Raw genomic sequence first — 19,474 nt, 5'->3', positions numbered from 1 at the left:
CTGTGAGTTGTTTTTTTATTAGTAGTATCTTTGGAAGAGCAGAAATTTGAATTTTTAAAACACTTTCAACTTCTCATTTGCTCTAACTATACACTTATTACAAACTTGCAGAAATCATACATGTAACTCCCACATAACTTTCAATCAGTTTCCCCAAATGTTAGTATCATATGTAGCCACAGTGCAATTATGGGAAATTAACATTGATTCAATACTTGTAATTAATCTACAGACCTCATTCAGTTTTTTTCAGTTATCATACTAATTTTTTTTTTTTTTTTTCTGGCCCAGGATTCAGTCAAGGTCTGTTTTTTCGGATATAAATATAGCCATCCCAATTTTCTCCAATTTTCTTTCTTTTTTCTTTTTCTTTTTTTTTTTTTTTTTTTTTTTTGAGACAGAGTCTCTGTTGCCCAGGCTGGAGTGCAATGGCATGATCTCAGCTCACTACAACCTCCACCTCCTGGGTTCAAGCAATTCTCCTGCCTGAGCCTCCTGAGTAGCTGCAATTACAGGTGCCTGCCACCACTCCTGGTTAATTTTTGTACTTTTAGTAGAGATGGGGTTTCACCATGTTGGCCAGGCTGGTCTCGAACTCCTGACCTCATGATCCAGGGCCCACCTCTGCCTCCCAAACTGCTGGGATTACAAGCGTGAGCCACCATGCCTGGCTCCCAGTTTTCTTATGGTTAAGATTTCTGTGGTGTATCTTCTTCTGTCCTTTCATCTTTAACTTGGCTGCCTTGTTCAAAGTAGATTCTAGTAGACAACATATACTACGGTTTTGCTTTTTAATTCAGAATGACAATTTCTGCCTTTTAATTGGAGTGTTTGTTCCATATATATAGCCAATGTTGTATTGATATAACTGGGTTTAAATCTGCCATCTTGGTACAGGCATAACTCTGAGATATTACAGGTTTGGTTTCCTCCAGACCACCCCTATAAAGTTAATATCACAATAAAGTGAGTCACACGAATTTTTTTTGTTTCCTAGTGTGTATAAAAGTTATGTGTACACTATACTATAGTCTGTTAAATATGCAATAGCATTATATTTGAAAAAAACAATGCGTCTATCTTAATTAATAGGTAATTTATTGCTGAGAAATGCTACCAAGCATCTGAGCCTTCACCGAGATGTAATCTGGTGGGGAATCTTGCCTCAATTTTGATGGCTGCTAACTGATCAGAGTGGTGCTTCCTGATGATTGAGGTGGATGTGGCAATTTCTTAAACTAAGACAACAATGAAGTTTGTTGACCGATTGACTCTTCTTTCACAAAAGATTTCTGTGTAGCATGCAGTGCTGTTTGATAGCATTTTACCCACAGTAGAACTTCTTTCTGCCATTGATTTTTCAAATATAAATTTATGTAATATTCTAAATCCTTGTTGTCATTTCAACAATGTTCACAGCATCTGCACCAAAAATAGATTCCATCTCAAGAAACCACATATTTTGTTCATCCATAAGAAGCCACTCCTCATCTATTCATGTTTTATCATGAGATTGCAGCAATTTGGTTACATCTTCAGGCTCTACTTCTAATTCTAGTTATCTTGCTACTTCCATCACATCTGCAGTTATTTCCTCCACTGAAGTCTTGAACTCCTTAAATCTTCATGAGGGTCGAAAGCCAACCATGAGGGTTGAAAACAATTTTTTTTTTTTTTAATTTTTAACATAGTAGATGTATGTATTTATGGAGTACATGAGATGTTTTGCTACAGACATGCAATATGTAATAATCACATTATGGAAAATGGGGTTTCTATCCCCTCAAGCATTTATCCTTTGTGTTACAGATAATCCAGTTATACTCTTTTAGTGATTTTTAAATGTATAATTAAGTTATTATTATAGTATTGACTATAGTCACCCTGTTCTGTCAAATAGACCTTATTCATTCTTTCTATTTTTTTTGTACCCATTAACCATCCCCATCTCCCTGCCAACTCCACACTACCTTTCCCAGACTCTGGTGATTATCTTTTTATTCTCTATCTTTATGAATTCAATTGTTGATATGGTTTGGTTCTGTGTCCCCACCCAAATCTCATGTTGAATTGTAATCCTCAGTTTTGGAGGAGGGGTCTGGTGGGAGGTGATTGAATCATGGGGACAGACTTCCTCCTTGCTGTTCTCATGATAAGCGAGTAAGTTCTCACAAGATCTGGTGGTTTAAAAGTGTGTAGCACTTCTTTCGCTCTTTCTCTCCTGCTCTGTCATGTGAAGATATGCCTGCTTCCGCTTCGTCTTCTGCTATGATTGTAAGTTTTCGGAGGCCTCCCCAGCCATGCTTCCCATACAGTCTATGGAACTATGAGTCAATTAAACCTCTTTTCTTCACAAATTGCCCAGTGTCAAGTAGTTCTTAATAACAATGTGAGAAAGGGTTTGTGGAATATTGCTCAAGAAATTTTTGCCAAGTACAGTGACCCTGAGATTTTCCCCAGTGTTTTCTGGTAGTAGTTCCAGAGTTTGAGGTCTTAAATATGTCTTTAATCTATTTTTTCCTTTGTGTGTGTGTGTGTGTATGTGTTTTGTTGTTTGCTTTTTGGGTGTTTTTTGTCTTTGATTTGATTTTTGTATGTGGTGATAGATAGGGGTCTAACTTCATTCTTCTGCATACAAATATCCAGTTTTCCCAGCATCATTTATTGAAGAGAATGTGTTTTCTCCAGTGTATGTTCTTGGTGCCTTTGTTGCAAATGAGTTGCCTGTATATCTGTAGATTTGTTTCTGGGTTCTCTATTCTGTTTCATTGGTTGTCTGTTTTTATGCTATTTTGGTTTTTGTAGCTCTGTAGTATGATTTGAAGTCAGGTAATGTGATTCCTCCTGGGCTGTTCTTTGTGCTGAGGATTGTTTTAGCTATTCTGTGTTTTTTGTGGTTGCATATAAATTTTAGGATTTTTTTTTTTGATTTATGTGAAGAATGTCGTTCATATTTTGATGGGAATTACACTGAATATCTAGATTGCTTTGGGTAGAATGGACATTTTAACAATGTTGTTTCTTCCAATCCATGAACGTAGAATATCTTTTCATTTTTGATGTCCACTTCAATTTCTTTCATTGGTGTTTTATAGTTTTCATTATAGACATGTTTCACTTCTTTGGTTAATTCATAGGTATTTAATTTTATGTGTGGCTGTTGTAAATGGGATTACTCTTTTAATTTCTTTTTCAAATTGTTCACTGTTTACATATAGAAAAGCTACTGATTTTTTGTATGTTGATTTTTTATTTCTCAACTTTAGGCTTTTTCCAGACATAGATTGTATAATCTACAAACAAGGATAATTAGATTTCTTCCTTTCCAATTTGGATGCCCTTTTATCTTCTTCTTGTCTGATTGCTCTAGCTAGGACTTCCAGTACTATGTTGAATAACAGTTGTGAAAGTAGGCATCCTTGTTGCGTTGTAGATCTTAGAGAGAAGGCTTTCACCTTTTCCCCACTCAGTATGATACTAACTGAAGGTCTGTCATATATGGCCTTTAGCATATTGATGCATGTTCCTTGTATACCTAGTTTCTTGGTGTTTTTTTTTTTTTTTAAATCATGAAGGGATATTGAATTTTATCAAATGCTTTTTCAGCATGAATCCAAATTATTATATAGCTTTTGTCCTTCATTCTGTTGGTATGATGTGTCACATTGATTCATTTGTGTATGTTGAACCATCCTTGCATCCCAGAGATAAATTCCACTTGATCATGTTGAATGATCTTCGTAATGTATTGTTTAATTCAGTTTGCTAGTATTTTGTTGATGATTTTTGCATCAATATTCATTGGAGATATTGGCCTGTAGTTTTCTTTTTTCAAAGTGTCTTTATCTGGTTTGGTATCAGGGTAATACTTGCTTCAGAGAATGAGTTTGGAAGTATTCCCTCCTCTATTTTTCAGAATATTGGAATAGTTTGAGTGGGATTGCTATTAGTTCTTCTTTAAATGTTTGGCAGAATGTAACAATGAAGCCATTGCATCCTAGGTTTTTCTTTACTGGAAGACTTTTTATTACATCTTCAATCTCTTTACTAGTTATTGGTCTGTTCAGGTTTTAGATTTCTTTCTACTCAATCTTGCTAGGTTGTATGTGTCTAGGAATTTGTCCATTTCTTCTAGATTTCCCAATTTATTGACATGTAGTTGCTCATAGTAGCCACTAATAATCCTTGAATTTCTGCAGTATTAGTCGTAATGTCTCCTTTTTCATGTCTGATTTTATTTATTTGGAATTCCTCTTTTTTTTTTTTCTTTGTTAGTCTGGCTACAGATTTGTCAGTTTTGTTTAACTTTTCAAAAAAAACCAACTTTTTGTTTCATTGCTCTTTTGTATTTCTTTTCTTTTCTTTCTTTTTTTTGACAGAGTCTCACTCTGTTGCCCATGCTGGAGTGCAGCAGTGTGATATCAGCTCACTGCAACCTCCACCTGCTAGATTGAAGTGATTCCTCTGCCTCAGCCTCCTGAATAGCTGGGATTACATGTGCGTGCCACTATGCCCAGCTAATTTTTGTATTTTTAGTAGAGATGGGCTTTCACCATGTCAGTTAGGCTGGTCTCGAACTCCTGACCTCGTGATCCACCCACCTTGGCCTCCCAAAGTGTTGGCATTACAGGTGTGAGCCTCCATTCCCAGTCAGTATTTTTTTAAATTTTGATTTCATTTATTTCTGCCCTGATCTTTAGTATTTCTTTTCTTTTTTTTTTTTTTTTTTTTTTTGAGACGGAGTCTCGCTCTGTCGCCCAGGCTGGAGAGCAGTGGCTGGATCTCAGCTCACTGCAAGCTCCGCTTCCCGGGTTTACGCCATTCTCCTGCCTCAGCCTCCCGAGTAGCTGGGACTACAGGCGCCCGCCACCTCGCCCGGCTAGTTTTTTGTATTTTTAGTAGAGACGGGGTTTCACCATGTTAGCCAGGATGGTCTCGATCTCCTGACCTTGTGATCCGCCCATCTCGGCCTCCCAAAGTGCTGGGATTACAGGCTTGAGCCACCGCGCCCCGCCTAGTATTTCTTTTCTTCTACTAATTTTTCGTTTGGCTTGCTCTTGCTTTTCTAGTTCTTTAAGATGCATTATTAGGTTATTTGAAATGTTTCTTGTTTTTTCATACAGGCACTTATAGCTATAAACTCCCTGTTAGTACTGCATTTGCTGTATAGGCTTTGGTATGTTGTGCTTCCATTATCATTTAAGAGAATTTTCAGTTTCCTTCTTAATTTTTTAATTGACCCATTGGCCATTCAGGAGCATATTGTCTAACTTCCATGTATTTGTGTAGTTTCCAAAATTCTTCTTGTTATTGATTTCTAGTCTCCATTGTGATCACAGAAGATGTTTGATGTTGTTTTAATTTTTTGAATGTTTTAAGATTTGTTTTTTGACCAAATATATATGGTCTACCTTTAAGAATGATCCATGTGCTGAGGAAAAGAATGTGTATTCTCCAGCTGTTGGATGAAATATTGCATAAATATCTATTAGGTACAATTGTTTCTATAGTGCAGATTAAGTCTGATGTTTCTTTGTTGATTTTTTTGTCTGGAAGATCTGTCCAGTGCTGTATTAGTCCATTCTTGCATAGATATAAAGAACTACCTGAGACTTGGTAATTTATAAAGAAAAGAGGTTTAATTTGCTCACAGTCCTACAGGCTGTACAGGAAGCATGGCTGGGGAATCCTCAGGAAATGTACAGTCATGGCAGAAGATGAAGGGGAGGCAGGCACATCCTACATGGCTGGAGCAGGAGAAAGAGAGAAAAAGGGGAGGGTACTACACGCTTAAACAAGATCTCATGAGAAATCATTCACTATCACAAGAACACTAAGGGGGAAGGCTGCCCCCATAATCCTGTCACCTCCTCCTACAACGTTAGGGATTACAATTCTACAAGAGATTTGGGTGAGGACACAAATCCAAACCGTATCAAATGCTGAACGTGGGGTGTTGAAGTCTCCAGCTATTACTGTATTGGGGCCTATCTCTCACTTTAGCTCTAATAATATTTGCTGTATGTATCCAGGTGCTCCAGTGATGGGTGGCATGTACATTTAAAATTGTCATATCCTCTTGCTTAATTGGCCCGTTTATCATTATATAGTGACCTTCCTCATCTTCTTACAATTTTTGTCTTGAAATCTATTTTGTCTGAAATAAATATAGATACTCCTGTTTTCTTTTTGTTTTCATTGGCATGGAATATCTTTTTCCATTCCTTTATTTTCAGTCTTTGTGTGTCTTTATAGGTGAAATGTGTTTCTGGTACGCAACAGGTCATTTGGTCTTTTTTTTTTTTTAATCCATCAACAGTCTGTCTTTTGATTGCAGAGTTTAGTCCATGTACATTCAATATTATTATTGGTAGGTAAGGACTTACTCCTGCCATTTTATTTGTTTTTTGAGTTGTTTTGTGGTCTTTTCTTTCTTTTCTTCCGGTCTTCCTTTTTGTGATGATGATGTTCTCAGTGATTTGTTTCAGCTTCTTGCTTTTAATTTTTTTGTGTATCTTTTACATTTTTTGGCTTGCAAATACTGTATCTTATTAGGCTTGCAAATACTGTCTTATAACCCATTATTTGAAGGTGATAACAACTGAACATTGTTTGGATAAACAAACATGCAAAAAGAAAATAATAAACACTTTATGCCTTAACTTTATCCTCCTGCTTTTTAATTTTTTGTTGTTTCTAGTTATATCTTATTGTACTGTCTATGTCATGTAAAGTTGTTTTAGTTATTATTTATGATTGGTTCATCATTTGGTCTTTCTACTTAAGACACAGTTACAGTGTTTTAATATTCTGTGTTTTTTTGTATGCTTACTATTACTAGTGAGTTTTGTACCTTCAGATGATTTCTTATTGCTCATTGACATCGTTTTCTTTCCGATTAGAGTGCTCCCTTTAATATTTCTTGTAGGACAGGTCTGGTGTTGATGAAATCCCTCAGCTTTTGTTTGGAAATCTTTATTTCTCATGTTTGAAGGATATTTTTGCAGAATATACTATTCTAGCATGAAAGGATTTTTCCCTCAGCACTTGCAATATGTCATGCCATTCTCTCCTGGCCTATAAGGTTTTCACTGAAAAGTCTTCTGCCAGACATATTGGAGCTTAATTGTGTGTTGCTGGTTTCCTTTCTCTTGCTGCTTTTGGGATCCTTTCTTTATTACAGACCATGTTTTTATCCTTGACCTTTGGAAGTTTATTAAATGCTTTGAGGTACTTCTGTTTGGGTTCAATCTGCTTTACTGCTCTATAACCTTCTTGTACTTGGATATTGATGTCTATCTCTAGGTTTTGGAAGAGCTTTGTTATTATTCCTTTGAATAAACTTTCTAACCCTCTCTCTTGCTCTGCCTCTTCTTTAAGGCCAATAATGCTTAGATTTGCCCTTTTGAGACTATTTTCTATATCCTGTAGGAACGCTTTTTTATCTTTTTTCTTTTGTTTCCTCCAGCTGTATTTCAAATAGCCTGTCTTCAAGCTCACTTCTTCTGCTAGATCAATTTTGCCATAAAAAGACTCTGATGCATTCTTCAATAGTATGCCAGTTGCATTTTTCAGCTCTAGAATTTCTGCTTGGTTCTTTTCATTTCAATCTTGTTCTTAAATTTATCTGATAGGATTCTGAATTCCTTCTCTGTGTTATCTTGAATTTCTTTTGAGTTTTCTCAAAACAGCTACTTTGAATTCTCTGTCTGAAAAGTCACATATCTCTTTTTCCAGGATTCGTCTGTGATGCCTTATTTAGTTCATTTGGTGGGTACATGTTTTCCTAGGTGGCCTTGATACTCGTAGATGTTCTTTGGTATCTGGGCATTGAAGAATTAGGTATTTATTATAGTCTTCACAGTCTGAGCTTGTTTGTAGTGGTCCTTCTTGGGAAGACTTTCCAGATATTCAGAAAGACTTAGGTGTCATGGTCTGAGCTGTGTCTGCTTTAGAGGGCACCCGAAGCCCAGTAATGCTGTGGTTCTTGCAGACTTGTGGAGATACTGCCTTGATGGTCTTGGAGAAGATCCAGAAGAATTCTCTGGATAACCAGGCAGAGACTCTTGTTCTCTTCCATTACTTTTTCCCAAACAAATGAAATCTCTTTCCCTGTGCTGAGTCCCATGGAGCTGAGGGTGGAGTGAACCAAGTAGCTCTATGGCCACCACCACTAGGACTGTGCTGGGTCAAACCTGAAGCTAGCACAGCACTGGGTCTTGCCCAAGCCTTCCATAACCACCCCCTGGATACCTCCTATGTTCACTTGAGGCACTAGGACTCTATAATCAGCAAGTGGCAAAGCCAACCAGTCCTGTGTTCTTCCTTGCAGGGTGGTGATTTCCACTAGACTCTGGACAAGTCCAGAGGTGCTGTCTGGGAGCCTGACACTACAGTCAAAAACTTTAGAAGTCTAGCTGGTATTCTGACTTGCCTGACCTGTAACTCAGACCACAAGACGTAGACCTTTCCAGTCTTCTCTCCCCTTTCCAAAGGTGGAGGAGTGTCGCCCCATGGCCATTGTCACCACTGGCTCACAGGGAATACTGCCAAATGATCATTGATATTACGGTGAAAATCTGTTATCTAGTGTAGCCACCTTCATCAATAACCCTAGCTAGATCTTCAGGATCACTTGCTGCAGCTTCTATGTTACACCTTACTGCTTCACTTTGCACTTTTATATTATGGAGATGACTTCTTTCCTTAAACCTCATAAACCAACCTCTGATGGTCTCAAACTTTTCTTCTGCAGCTTCCTTACCTCTCTCAGCCTTTGTACTATTGAAGAGAGTTAGAATCTTGTTCTGGATTAGCCTTTGGCTTAAGGAAATGCTGTGGCTGGTTTGGTCTTCTATCCAGACCACTAAAACTTTCTTCATATTAGCAATAAGACTGTTTCACTTCCTTATTATTCATGTGTTCACTGGATTAGCACTTTGAATTTCCTTCAAGAACTTTCCTGTTGTATTCATAACTTGGCTTTTACCCTGAATTTTATGGTAATTACTTTCTTGCTTTTCTTTATAGTTTTATAAGCTAAATATTCCAAAATAAATATAATTTTTATTTTTTTGACTTCATATAAATGGCATCATATGGTAGTAGAAATAGAATGAGAAAAGATTCATATGCTAACTTATGAAAAACAGTAAATTTTATATTTTTCTTTTTTATAATTTATGACTCAGGTTTCAATTCATCCGTTAAAATATGTCACTTCATGTTCACACATACAGAGATTTTCCAGTTTTTTTGGTGTATAAGACAGTTTACAGAAATCCTAACCTCTTGAAAACTAGTGTTCAATAATGGGCAGAATTCTTATGCACAATTAAAAAAGGTTATTTTATATGACAGTGCCCTCTGCTGTCATCAGTGCAGATTGCATTAGAATGCTGCTATTACTACATTTTATTATGTGAGGAGAAAGCAGTCATTGGCTTTATGCTTGATATGTGACTAAACAGGAAATGTTCTATGTGTGAAAGTATTAAATACATTCCTCACTTTACATTGAAATACAGGTAGTTATGAAATATATAATTTCAACACATAAATATAAAATGTACATCTCAATGTATAATTTAAAAAAATTTAAGACTGGGCACAGTGGGTAAGGCCTGTAATCCCGGCACTTTGGGAGACCGAGGTGGGTGAATCACCTGAGGTCAGGAGTTCGAGAGCAGCCGGGCCAACTTGGTGAAAACCCATCTCTACTAAAAATACAAAAATTAGCTGGGCATGGTGGCAGGCGCCTGTAATTCCAGCTACTCGGGAGGCTGAGGCAGGAGAATCGCTTGAACCCGGGAGGCGGAGGTTGCAGTGAGCTGAGATTGCGCCACTGCACTCCAGCCTGGGCAACACGAAAAAGAAAAAAAACAGAATCTTAAGCTATATGCAAGTGTGTGTTATTACACTGAAAAATCCTCTGTGTAAAAGAAAATGAAAATTCAAGAAAATTAAGACTTTCTAGATGTCATTTGGAACAAGTGAAAACCCTCTAACGTAGATTCCGGTGTTGATCTTTATTAGATTTTTGCACCATCCTTCATATTGATTTCTCATCGATGTTTAAGTGTATTAAGGTTTAGGACAGAAAAGCACAATAGCAGGAAAAATAATCCTTTAATACTGCTAAATTGCCTAGCTGTCATTCTCTAATTGAAGAAAATGTGATGAATCCTAGAGCTTCATAAAATATTTAATTTTATTTGTTACAAGATGTCTGAGGGTATTGCCTACTCTCAGTATCTGGAGATACCAGGTGCTTTTGTCAAAAAGCTTCTGATGAAATCTTATTCATTTTTGGACCAGCTTTTCTGAAAGTGGTGTTTGTTTATTAAACATATTTTAGCACCCACATGTGCTAGGCACAGCCATTCACAAAACTTATGCCTTGGTTTTCTGTTTCATTTTTCTAGTAATATGTTTTTGTTATATTTTACCAAATTATTGGTCTGCAATCGATTAGACAGCTTTTTTAAAAATGAAGAAATTGATCCTTGACCAGAGAAATTTGACAAGCACTGTCCTAGGCTATTGAGCCTTTTAAAAACCCACATACCAAAAGCAACTATAGTTCTTAAATGTTAGAGGCTAATAGAGAGGATTGCATACTGAATGAACTACCTTGGTAGCCCCAGTTTCCAGGAAGTGATAAATCAGTACAAGTTCCTCTAGCTGATTTTTTCCCCTTTATTTTATCAATACCTCACCAGTTATTTTCTATGACAGATTGTTTTAATTATTTCCTAAGAATGTCTGCTTGTTCTAAAACAACACGGAAAGCTTTGATATTATTTGCTAAAAAGATATGTTCCTTCTTTTATGTGTGTTGGCCCTTTTAGCTTGTTTAACTTTCTTACCTTGGAGAATTGCCTGGAATTCACTCAACTGACATTTTCATCCATGCCAATGGAAGTACTTCAGCAGACGGAGATACTTAATATGAATATATAAAAGAAATGAACTCATGTAGCATTCTAACACTGTTCCCTTCCCCCAAAACCCTGTGAGCAACAGCTGAAAATAGATGTAATGAATACATATGTCAGAAACACTCAGTTCCATTTTGCATCAATAGACCCTCACTTGAGTCATACTTTTCATGTAAAATATTCCAAGAGAAAATGGCTTTTAAAAACCATTTTTTAAAAGCAAAAAACTAACATGAATTAAAAATTGGTATTTCTCAATGGTCAGAATCTAGTCAAGCATTATGTTTCCATTTTAGTGACAACATTGATGTGAGGAAATGAAAAGCTAGAAATGTGATAAAACAATATAGCCTCTCATTTTTAATCCACCTTGACAAATTAAAGATATTTAGAATGAAATATAAATTAAGAAAATGTTAATACATGTAGTAGTTTTCTGTTGCTGCTATAACAAACCACCACAAATTTTGTGGCTTAAAACAACACAGTATTATCTCACAGATGTATAGGTCTGAAGTCCAGCTGGGCTCAGCTGGTTTTTCTAAACCTTGTCTCATGAGACCAAAATCTAAGTGGAGTGGGTTCTGAAGACTGTAGGGGAGGATTAACTCCCAGGCTCATCCAGGTTCCAACGGGTAGAATTTGGCACTTGAAGGACTGAAGTCCCTGTTTCCTTGCTGCCAGCTCGGGGATGAGTCTTTGCTCCTAGAGGCTTTCTGAATTCCTTCTCATGCTTTCCATGTGGCTCCTCCAGCAGTGGCGAGTCAAATTCCTCTCATACTTTGAATCTCTCTTATTTATCCTTATGCTTCATTTCTCTGACTACAGCTGGAAAATTTTCTCTGCTTTTAAGTGTTCTCATGATTAGATTGGGTCCACTCAGATAATCCAGGAAAATTTTCCTATTTTAAGGATGTGACTTTAGTTACATCTGCCGAGTCTCTTTTGCCATGTATGGTAACACATGCACAGTTGCCAGGGATTAGGTCATCTCTTCAGGGCCAATCTACCTACCACATATGGGCTTGGCATAGGGAATTTAATTGTCAGATTTGTTGCTAACTTTTATATTTCTATTTCATTGCCAGTGAAAAGTGATAACTTTGTTATTCTAATTTTGTAAACTGTATTTTTATTTTTTTTAATGTTTGCTTACTTTTTAGAAAACAGTAATAGTACCTACATACAGTCATGCATTGCTTAATGATAGGAACACTTTATGACCAATGTGTCATTAGGTGATTTTGTTGTTGTGCAGACATCATAGTATGTAGTTAAACCTAATTATACCATCTAGGGTGCAGCTTACTACATACCTCGGCTATATGGTATAGCTTATTGCTCACAGGCTACAAACCTATAAAGTCTGTTACTGTATTGAATGCTGTAGGCAGTTGTAACACAATGGTAAGTATTTGTGTATCTAAACAGAAACGGTTCAGTAAAAGTACCGTATAAAAGATAAAAAACTGAAAGCTCGTTTAGGGTATTTATGGTGAATGGAGCTTGCAGGACTGAAAGTCGCTCTGGGTGAGTGAGTGAGTGAGTGAGTGGTGAGTGAATGTGAAGGCCTAGGACATTACTGTACACTTAGAATGTATTCCTTTTACTTTTATATATAAAAAATTAAATGTAAACAGCCTAAGGCAGGTCCTTCAGAAGAAATTCCAGAAGACAGAATTAACTGTTAACTTTTGTACTATATAAGCTTTTTAATTTAAAAAAACTTTTTTTGTTCTTTTATAACAGCACTTCATGTAAAACACAAAATACATTGTACAGCTGTACAAAAGTATTTTCTTTTTTTATATTCTTATTCTATAAGCTTTTTCTATTTTTATTCTATTCATCTTTTTTTTTTTTTTTTAAAGCTAAGACAAACACACATATTAGCCTAGGCCTACATAGAGTCAGGATCTTCAGGGGCAGTAACATGCATGCATGGAGCTGTCATCTACTATGATGATAATGCTGTCTTCTGGAATTCCTCCTGAAGGACCTGCCTGAGGCCATTTTACATTTAATTTCTACATATAAAAGTAAAAGGAGTACACTCTAAAATAAAAAGTATAGGTCGGGTGTGGTGGCTTATGCCTGTAATCCCAGCATTTTGGAAGGCCAAGACAGGAAGATTGCTTGAGCTCAGCAGTTGGAGACCAGCCTGGGCAACATAGTGAGACACAAAAAATACAAAAATTAGCTGGGCATGGTGGCACATGCCTGTAGTCCCACTACTGGGGGGGGGATGAGGCAGGAGGATCGCTTGAGGCCAGGAGGTCAAGGCTGCATTGAGCCATTATGGCACCACTGCACTCCAGCCTGGGTGACAGAGTGAGAACCTTTCTCAGAAAAAATAAATAAATAAATAAAGCATAGTACAGTAAATACCTGAACCATTAACATGGTCATTTGTTATTATCAAGTATTATGTAATGTACATAATTGTATGTGCTATACTTCTGTACAGGTAGCAGTGCAGTAAGTTTGTTTTTAACAGCATCACCACAAAAATGTGAGTAAAGCATTGTTCTATGACATTACAATGGCTATGATATCACCAGGCTATAGTAATTTTTCAGCCCCATTATAATCTTATGGGACCATTGTCATACAGTCCATTGTTGACTGAAATGTTGTTATTCAATGCATGACTGTATACCTAATTTATAAAGGATTCTCTGATAGATATTATTTTAAACATACCTGTAGTATGAATGGTTAGCTTGGTTTCAAGATCAAGATTCTAGAATGTGCTTCAGGAAGTACTTAAAACACTCATTCCTTGATTCTACTTTCTAATTCTAGTTATTCTAAAAACATGGGAAAATAGAGAAAAATATTATTCTAAAAACATGGGAAAATAGAGAAAAATCTCTCAAAACTACCTTAGAAAATAGAAAATGACAGACTGCTTGGCTTTTAGCATCAACTTTTGGCAAAAAAGGCATGTACACATTTCTATATATCTAATATTTAATATTTTACTATTGAATTTGGTGTGAGAGAGAAACTGGAATTGTGTTTTTTAATTTTAAATTTTGAAATAATTACAAACTTGCAGAAAAGGCATGAGAGTAACACAAGTAATTTCCCTGTGCCATTCATTCAGATCCAACGATTTTTAACATTTTGCTATTGTGTTTTATCTTTGTGTATCATATATTTTTTTCACCCAGACTAAGGGTAAAGTATTGTACTGTGTTCAAAAGTTACTTAGATTAGTTCACTGTTGTTTTTGTTGTTTTTCCTTCAAAGGATGTTGAAATGGTCTTGGGTGAATGGTCTCGTTGTCTGAGGTGTTATCCAAGCTCGTTGTCTCACAATCAAGAAAATTAAGGAGCGTCGACACAAGGGGGGAGGTTGGAGTGAAAGTTTATAAGTGAAAGAAGAAAGCTCTTCACAGTGGAGAGGGGGCCCGAGTGGGTTGCTGTTTTTACAGTTGAATCCAAAAGCTTTTATAAGAAACTCCCCTCATCTGTAGCTATTTGTGTAACTCTCCTTATCTGTGCAGCTGTGGGTATGTCTTGGGTAAGCACAAAGTGCAGCTTCTCTTGTTTGTGTAACTTGCAGGTCTGTTTCAGGTAAGCCCACCCCCGTTCCTGTGCAAGTTCCCACAGAGCCTACCATGTATATGCCTGAAAAGGGGAGGAACCTTTTTCCTGGAAGCCCGCTAATCACACAAAGGAAAAAAGGCTCTGTTGGGTCTTGCTTTCTTATTAGTGTAGTTGCAGTTTAGTTTTTCCCCAGGCTGTTCTGTTTGTGCCTGTAGCTGTGATTTTTCAGGCTATTTCTCCAAGGACTAGCCTTAGCTGTCTGCCTGATTTTTCCTTTTCTCCCTCAGTGTGATTTCATTTGAAAATACCTTCCTTTAGTTTTTGCATTCAGTTTAAATTTTTTCCCTTGTTTCCAGCCTTATTTTATGTCTTGAATATGTTAGAATGTTGCACTGAATAACTTTATGTATACTTTTTAGTAATATTAGTGGCATATCTTAAGGATAAACACTAGAAATAGGATTGCTGAATCAAAAGTTAAACAAATATTAATGAGTTAATGAATATTTATTATTGCCGAATTTTCTTCCATAAGAGATAGACAAGTCTGCATTCCCTCTAGTCTGTTTCACTTAGCCTTGTCAACAGAGCCTACTATTAAACTTTTGAATTTGCAAATTTCATGGGTAAGGAACAACATTTCAGCATAGCTGTAGTATGCATTTCTTTCTTCTTTTTTCTTTTTTTTCTTTTTGAGGCAAGGTCTTGCTCTGTCTCACCCAGGCTGGGGTGTATAGTGGTACGATCACTGCTCACTGCAACTTCCGCCTCTAGGGCTCAAGTCATCCTCCCACCTCAGCCCCTGGAGTAACTGGGACTACAGGTATGCACCACCACACTTGGCTAATTTTTGTATTTTTTGTAGAGACAGGGTTTCGTCATGTTGCCCAGGCTGGTCTCAAACTTGTGAGCTCAAGTGATCCATGGCCTCCCGAAGTGCTGAGATTGCGGGCATGAGCCACTGCACACAGCCCATTTCTGTTAAAGTGAAGTTGATTATGGTTTAATATGTCTTAAGGACCATTTAAAAAAAATTTTGGTGAATTATTTATTCACATTTTGCTTATTTCTCAACAGGATATTTGTTTTTTTCCCTCAATTTTTTTTAAAGTTCTTCAAGTATTAGGGATAGTGTCATTATCTGTGGTATGTTTTGCATATATTTGCTCAGCTTGTCTTTTGACTTTGCTTGTTTTTGGTTTTTATTCTTTTTTGCCATGCAAGCCTTTTTAAAAAAACACAATCCACTTTGGGAGGCTGAGGTAGGCGGATCACGAGGTCAGGAGTTCGAGACCAGCCTGGGCAATATGATGAAACCCTGTCTCTACTAAAAATATAAAAAAATTTAGCCAGGTGTGGTGGTGTGCACCTGTAGTTGCAGCTACTCTGGAGGCTGAGGCAGGAGAATCGCTTGAACCTGGGAGAGGGAGGTTGCAGTGAGCCAAGATCGTGCCACTGCACTCCAGCCTGGGCAACGGAGTAAGACTCCATCTAAACACACACACACACACATGCGCGAAAGTAGTCATATCTGTCAATCTTTTTAAAAGTTGCATCTGGATTTCGAGTGGTAATTTAAAAGCCTTTCCATATACCAAGGTTATAGAGAAGTTCATGTGTGTTTCTTCTAGTACTTGAATGGTTTTGTGTTTTACATTTATATATCTAATCCATTTTGAGCTTATTTTCATGTATGGTGTGAGTAATGGATCTTATTTCATCTTTTTTCCAAATGATTATTTGTCCCAACAGCATTTGTTTTAGAAAGCCTTCTGTGTTCCAGTGATTTGAGATAACACCTGATCATGTACTAGATTTCCACTTGCAGTTATGTCTGTTGAGAGATTTTCTGTTGGTCTGTTGTTTCCAATTTTTCTCTAAAATGATTAATGCTGTGATAATTACCTTATGCAAAAGGCTTTACCCACATTTCAGATTATTTCCTGAAAATAAATCATGTAAGTAGCACAAATACTTAATCAAAGGATATGCAGTGTTAACAAGGCTTTTGATAATTGCTACGTTATCTTCTAGGAAACATTCTACCAATTTATATTACCACCAGCAGAAAATGTTTGAGAGCATCCTTTCTTACAATGAGTATAATCTTTTAAAGTATCTTTTATAATTTTGATAATCAAAAATTATATTTAAATTTTATTTGCCTTTTTAGAGATTTTTGGTGATGCATAAATTTTCATGTTGGCTTATTTATATGTGTATGAATTCTCTGCATTTTCTTTTCCCATTTCTCTTTTGGGGTATTGAGCTGTTTATACACCAAATGAAAAGCACATTTTTATTCCTTTATCTCCCTAGTGAAATAAAATTCTCAACTATCCAATTAGAGCCTGCCTATCTGATTTGTTTTCAATCTCTAATGCTGTTTTCATGAATATAAATAACCCTCAGCCAAGGTATTAGCATTTCCAGCTGCTACGCATTAGTTCAAAGTATATTACAAAGAAAGGGAGCTATAAACATGCTTATCCCAAAGGAGCTTACAAGGTAGCCTTTTGCACTTTGGGAGGCCGAAGCAGGTGGATCACCTGAGGTAAATAGTTCGAGACCAGCCTGGCCAACATGGTGAAACCTCGTCTCTTCTAAAAATACAAAAATTAGCCGGGTGTGGTGGTGGGCACCTGTAATCCCAGCTACTTGGGAGGCTGAGGCAGGAGAATCACTTGAACCCAGGAGGCAGAGGTTGCAGTGAGCCGAGATCGCACCACTGCACTCCAGCCTGGGCAATGGAGTGAGACTCTGTCTCAAAAAAAAAAAAAAAAAAATACTGGCTTAATAAATAAAGTACAATATTACACACACTTGCACATACACAAATAAATGCATGCACACACAATCCCGCCCCCACCCCAATTCGAAAATAACAAATCCCATTTTTGATTTGGAAGTAACTTTACTCTGAATAGGAGATGTCCACCTCAGGAAGCAGTCACATTGCCCATGTTGCTTTGTTTTTGTAGTTACCACATTACTTGGAAGTTCTTACTTCAGAGCTGTGACATCAAGAAAATCTACCTCTGATCATGCCAGGATTACTGAATGTTAAAATCAGACTTAAATATCACAAAACATTTTTATGTCTGCTCCCCCCTCTCAACCACACACACAAATAAAAATTTTCACACATTCAACTATATACCTTCTTATTCAAGCAGTGTCTTTGCATAAAATGAATGGAAACTCATGAAGCCAATCATCTGAGACTTGGAAATCAGAAAGCTGAGATTATAGGGAGAATTTTTGGGTTCTCTTTTCCATAGTTTGTTTTGTGATGTTATAGATGGTAGAAAACAAAAGGGAGAAGGTGCCAGGAAAATATATGTGTGAACAAGTAAGTTTATGTTTGAGGCATAATTGTAAAAGTATTATTTGTGGTCAGAGATGCTGTTGCTAATTCTATAATTTTCTATGCTATATTTCCCCATGTGAGCAATTTACGTTGTTGTCCTTGGCCCTTTATGCAATCAGTGTAAATGGACTAGCAGAGTTTCTGGCCCTAAACTAAAGCTTATTTATACTTAAATCAGTGATTCCAAACTTTAAATGTGTAACATGATGTTAATTTTGTAACATCAATGGTTTAAAATTTCAAGATATTTATCTTACTTGTATTGAACAGTTCTCTTTAAAGAAATCTTAGAGGGATAAGTGTCTTATCTGTTTTTTAAAAGATCAGCTTGCAATCTTCTGCTTCAACTGTATCTGTAGTAGAATACAGCATTATTTCTAATTTTATTTGGCAATATAAAAATTTAGTATGTCTTTTGGTCTCCATTTATATAACCAGCATCGAAGAACAAGAGTGTTTGCTGGTTATACAGTGTTGAGCATTGCTCTTTTACTTTGAATATTTAGAGGTTATGTGATTTTAATCCAGGGGACAACTTTATACTACTTCACTAGCAGAAACACTACTGTTATTTTTACTGACCTATCAATACCACCAACTTAATAGTAATAAAAGCTAGTATACATAGAGTTTATTATGTATCAGACAACAAAATATGTACAACTTTTATATTTCGAAATAAAAGTAGGTAATACTGTATTCTCTTGTAGACTTGTCTGAGGCAATTTCACACAGATTTTTTAAAACATAAAGACACTATAAAAGAATTGTGGAGTACATATGTTCAAAGCATCTATCAAGAGATGCAGAGATGTTAAGTACCTTCCTAAGATCTAGAGATGAATCTTCCTCTCCTCTTTGTACCACGTTTCTTTTGCTTTCACTATATTTTACAATGTGTGGTATGTAGCCAGTCTAGTGGTCATGCTAGGATTTCAAGCCCAGCAGTCTGGCCCCTGAGTATATGCACTAGGACACATCAAAGCTGTACATTCTTCCAATTCAATTATTTATATTTCCATCCTTCATCACAGAATTTACTAGGAGTACCTTGCTTTAATAATCAACATTACAAAAAAGGCTGGTTTTTTTTGTTTGTTTTTGTTTGTGTTTTTTTTTTTTGCAACTTTTCCACTAAAAAGTTCCTATTAGAGTAACATTTGATAACTTTTTTTTAGAATGTTCTTGAATACATTTGTTCAAAGACCTGAAACTTAAGTTACTACATCAAAAAGTAGTAACTCACTGAACAGTCTTTCCTGGTGCCATCAACACTTGACTTTGTATCACCTGTCAAAAGTGAAACTCTTTCCCCAGTTGTCAGTAGTTTTTCCTATAACATTGTTTCATCCAGACAGTGGTAACAAGAAGTATATCCACATTTGATTAATCTCATCTCATCTCCTTTGCCCCAGGATGTCAGAGGAAATTTTAAACATTGCCAATGATTATGCTATTAAACAGTCAGAAGACACCATTCTTTTACTTGTCAAAAAAAGCTAGTTTAATATGGCTTTATAAATTAAGTCTGTCATAAGTCTTCAAAATTATAAGAACTAAGTCTTCCATTACTCTGCATAGATTATCCCTTGCAATAATTATATTACCAG

At 36.4% G+C, this 19,474-nt stretch overlaps 1 protein-coding gene across 10 annotated transcripts in view; it reads left to right on the top strand.

The window, feature by feature from the left end:
* ECHDC1 (ethylmalonyl-CoA decarboxylase 1) overlaps positions 1–19,474 on the top strand; it is a 54,377-nt gene that overhangs the window by 30,774 nt on the left and 4,129 nt on the right.

This window comes from Macaca mulatta, chromosome 4 (genome assembly GCF_049350105.2).
Source record: "Macaca mulatta isolate MMU2019108-1 chromosome 4, T2T-MMU8v2.0, whole genome shotgun sequence".
Lineage (NCBI taxonomy): Eukaryota > Metazoa > Chordata > Mammalia > Primates > Cercopithecidae > Macaca > Macaca mulatta.
Note: the sequence above shows the minus strand (reverse complement) of the source record. Positions and strands in the feature narration are given on the sequence as shown.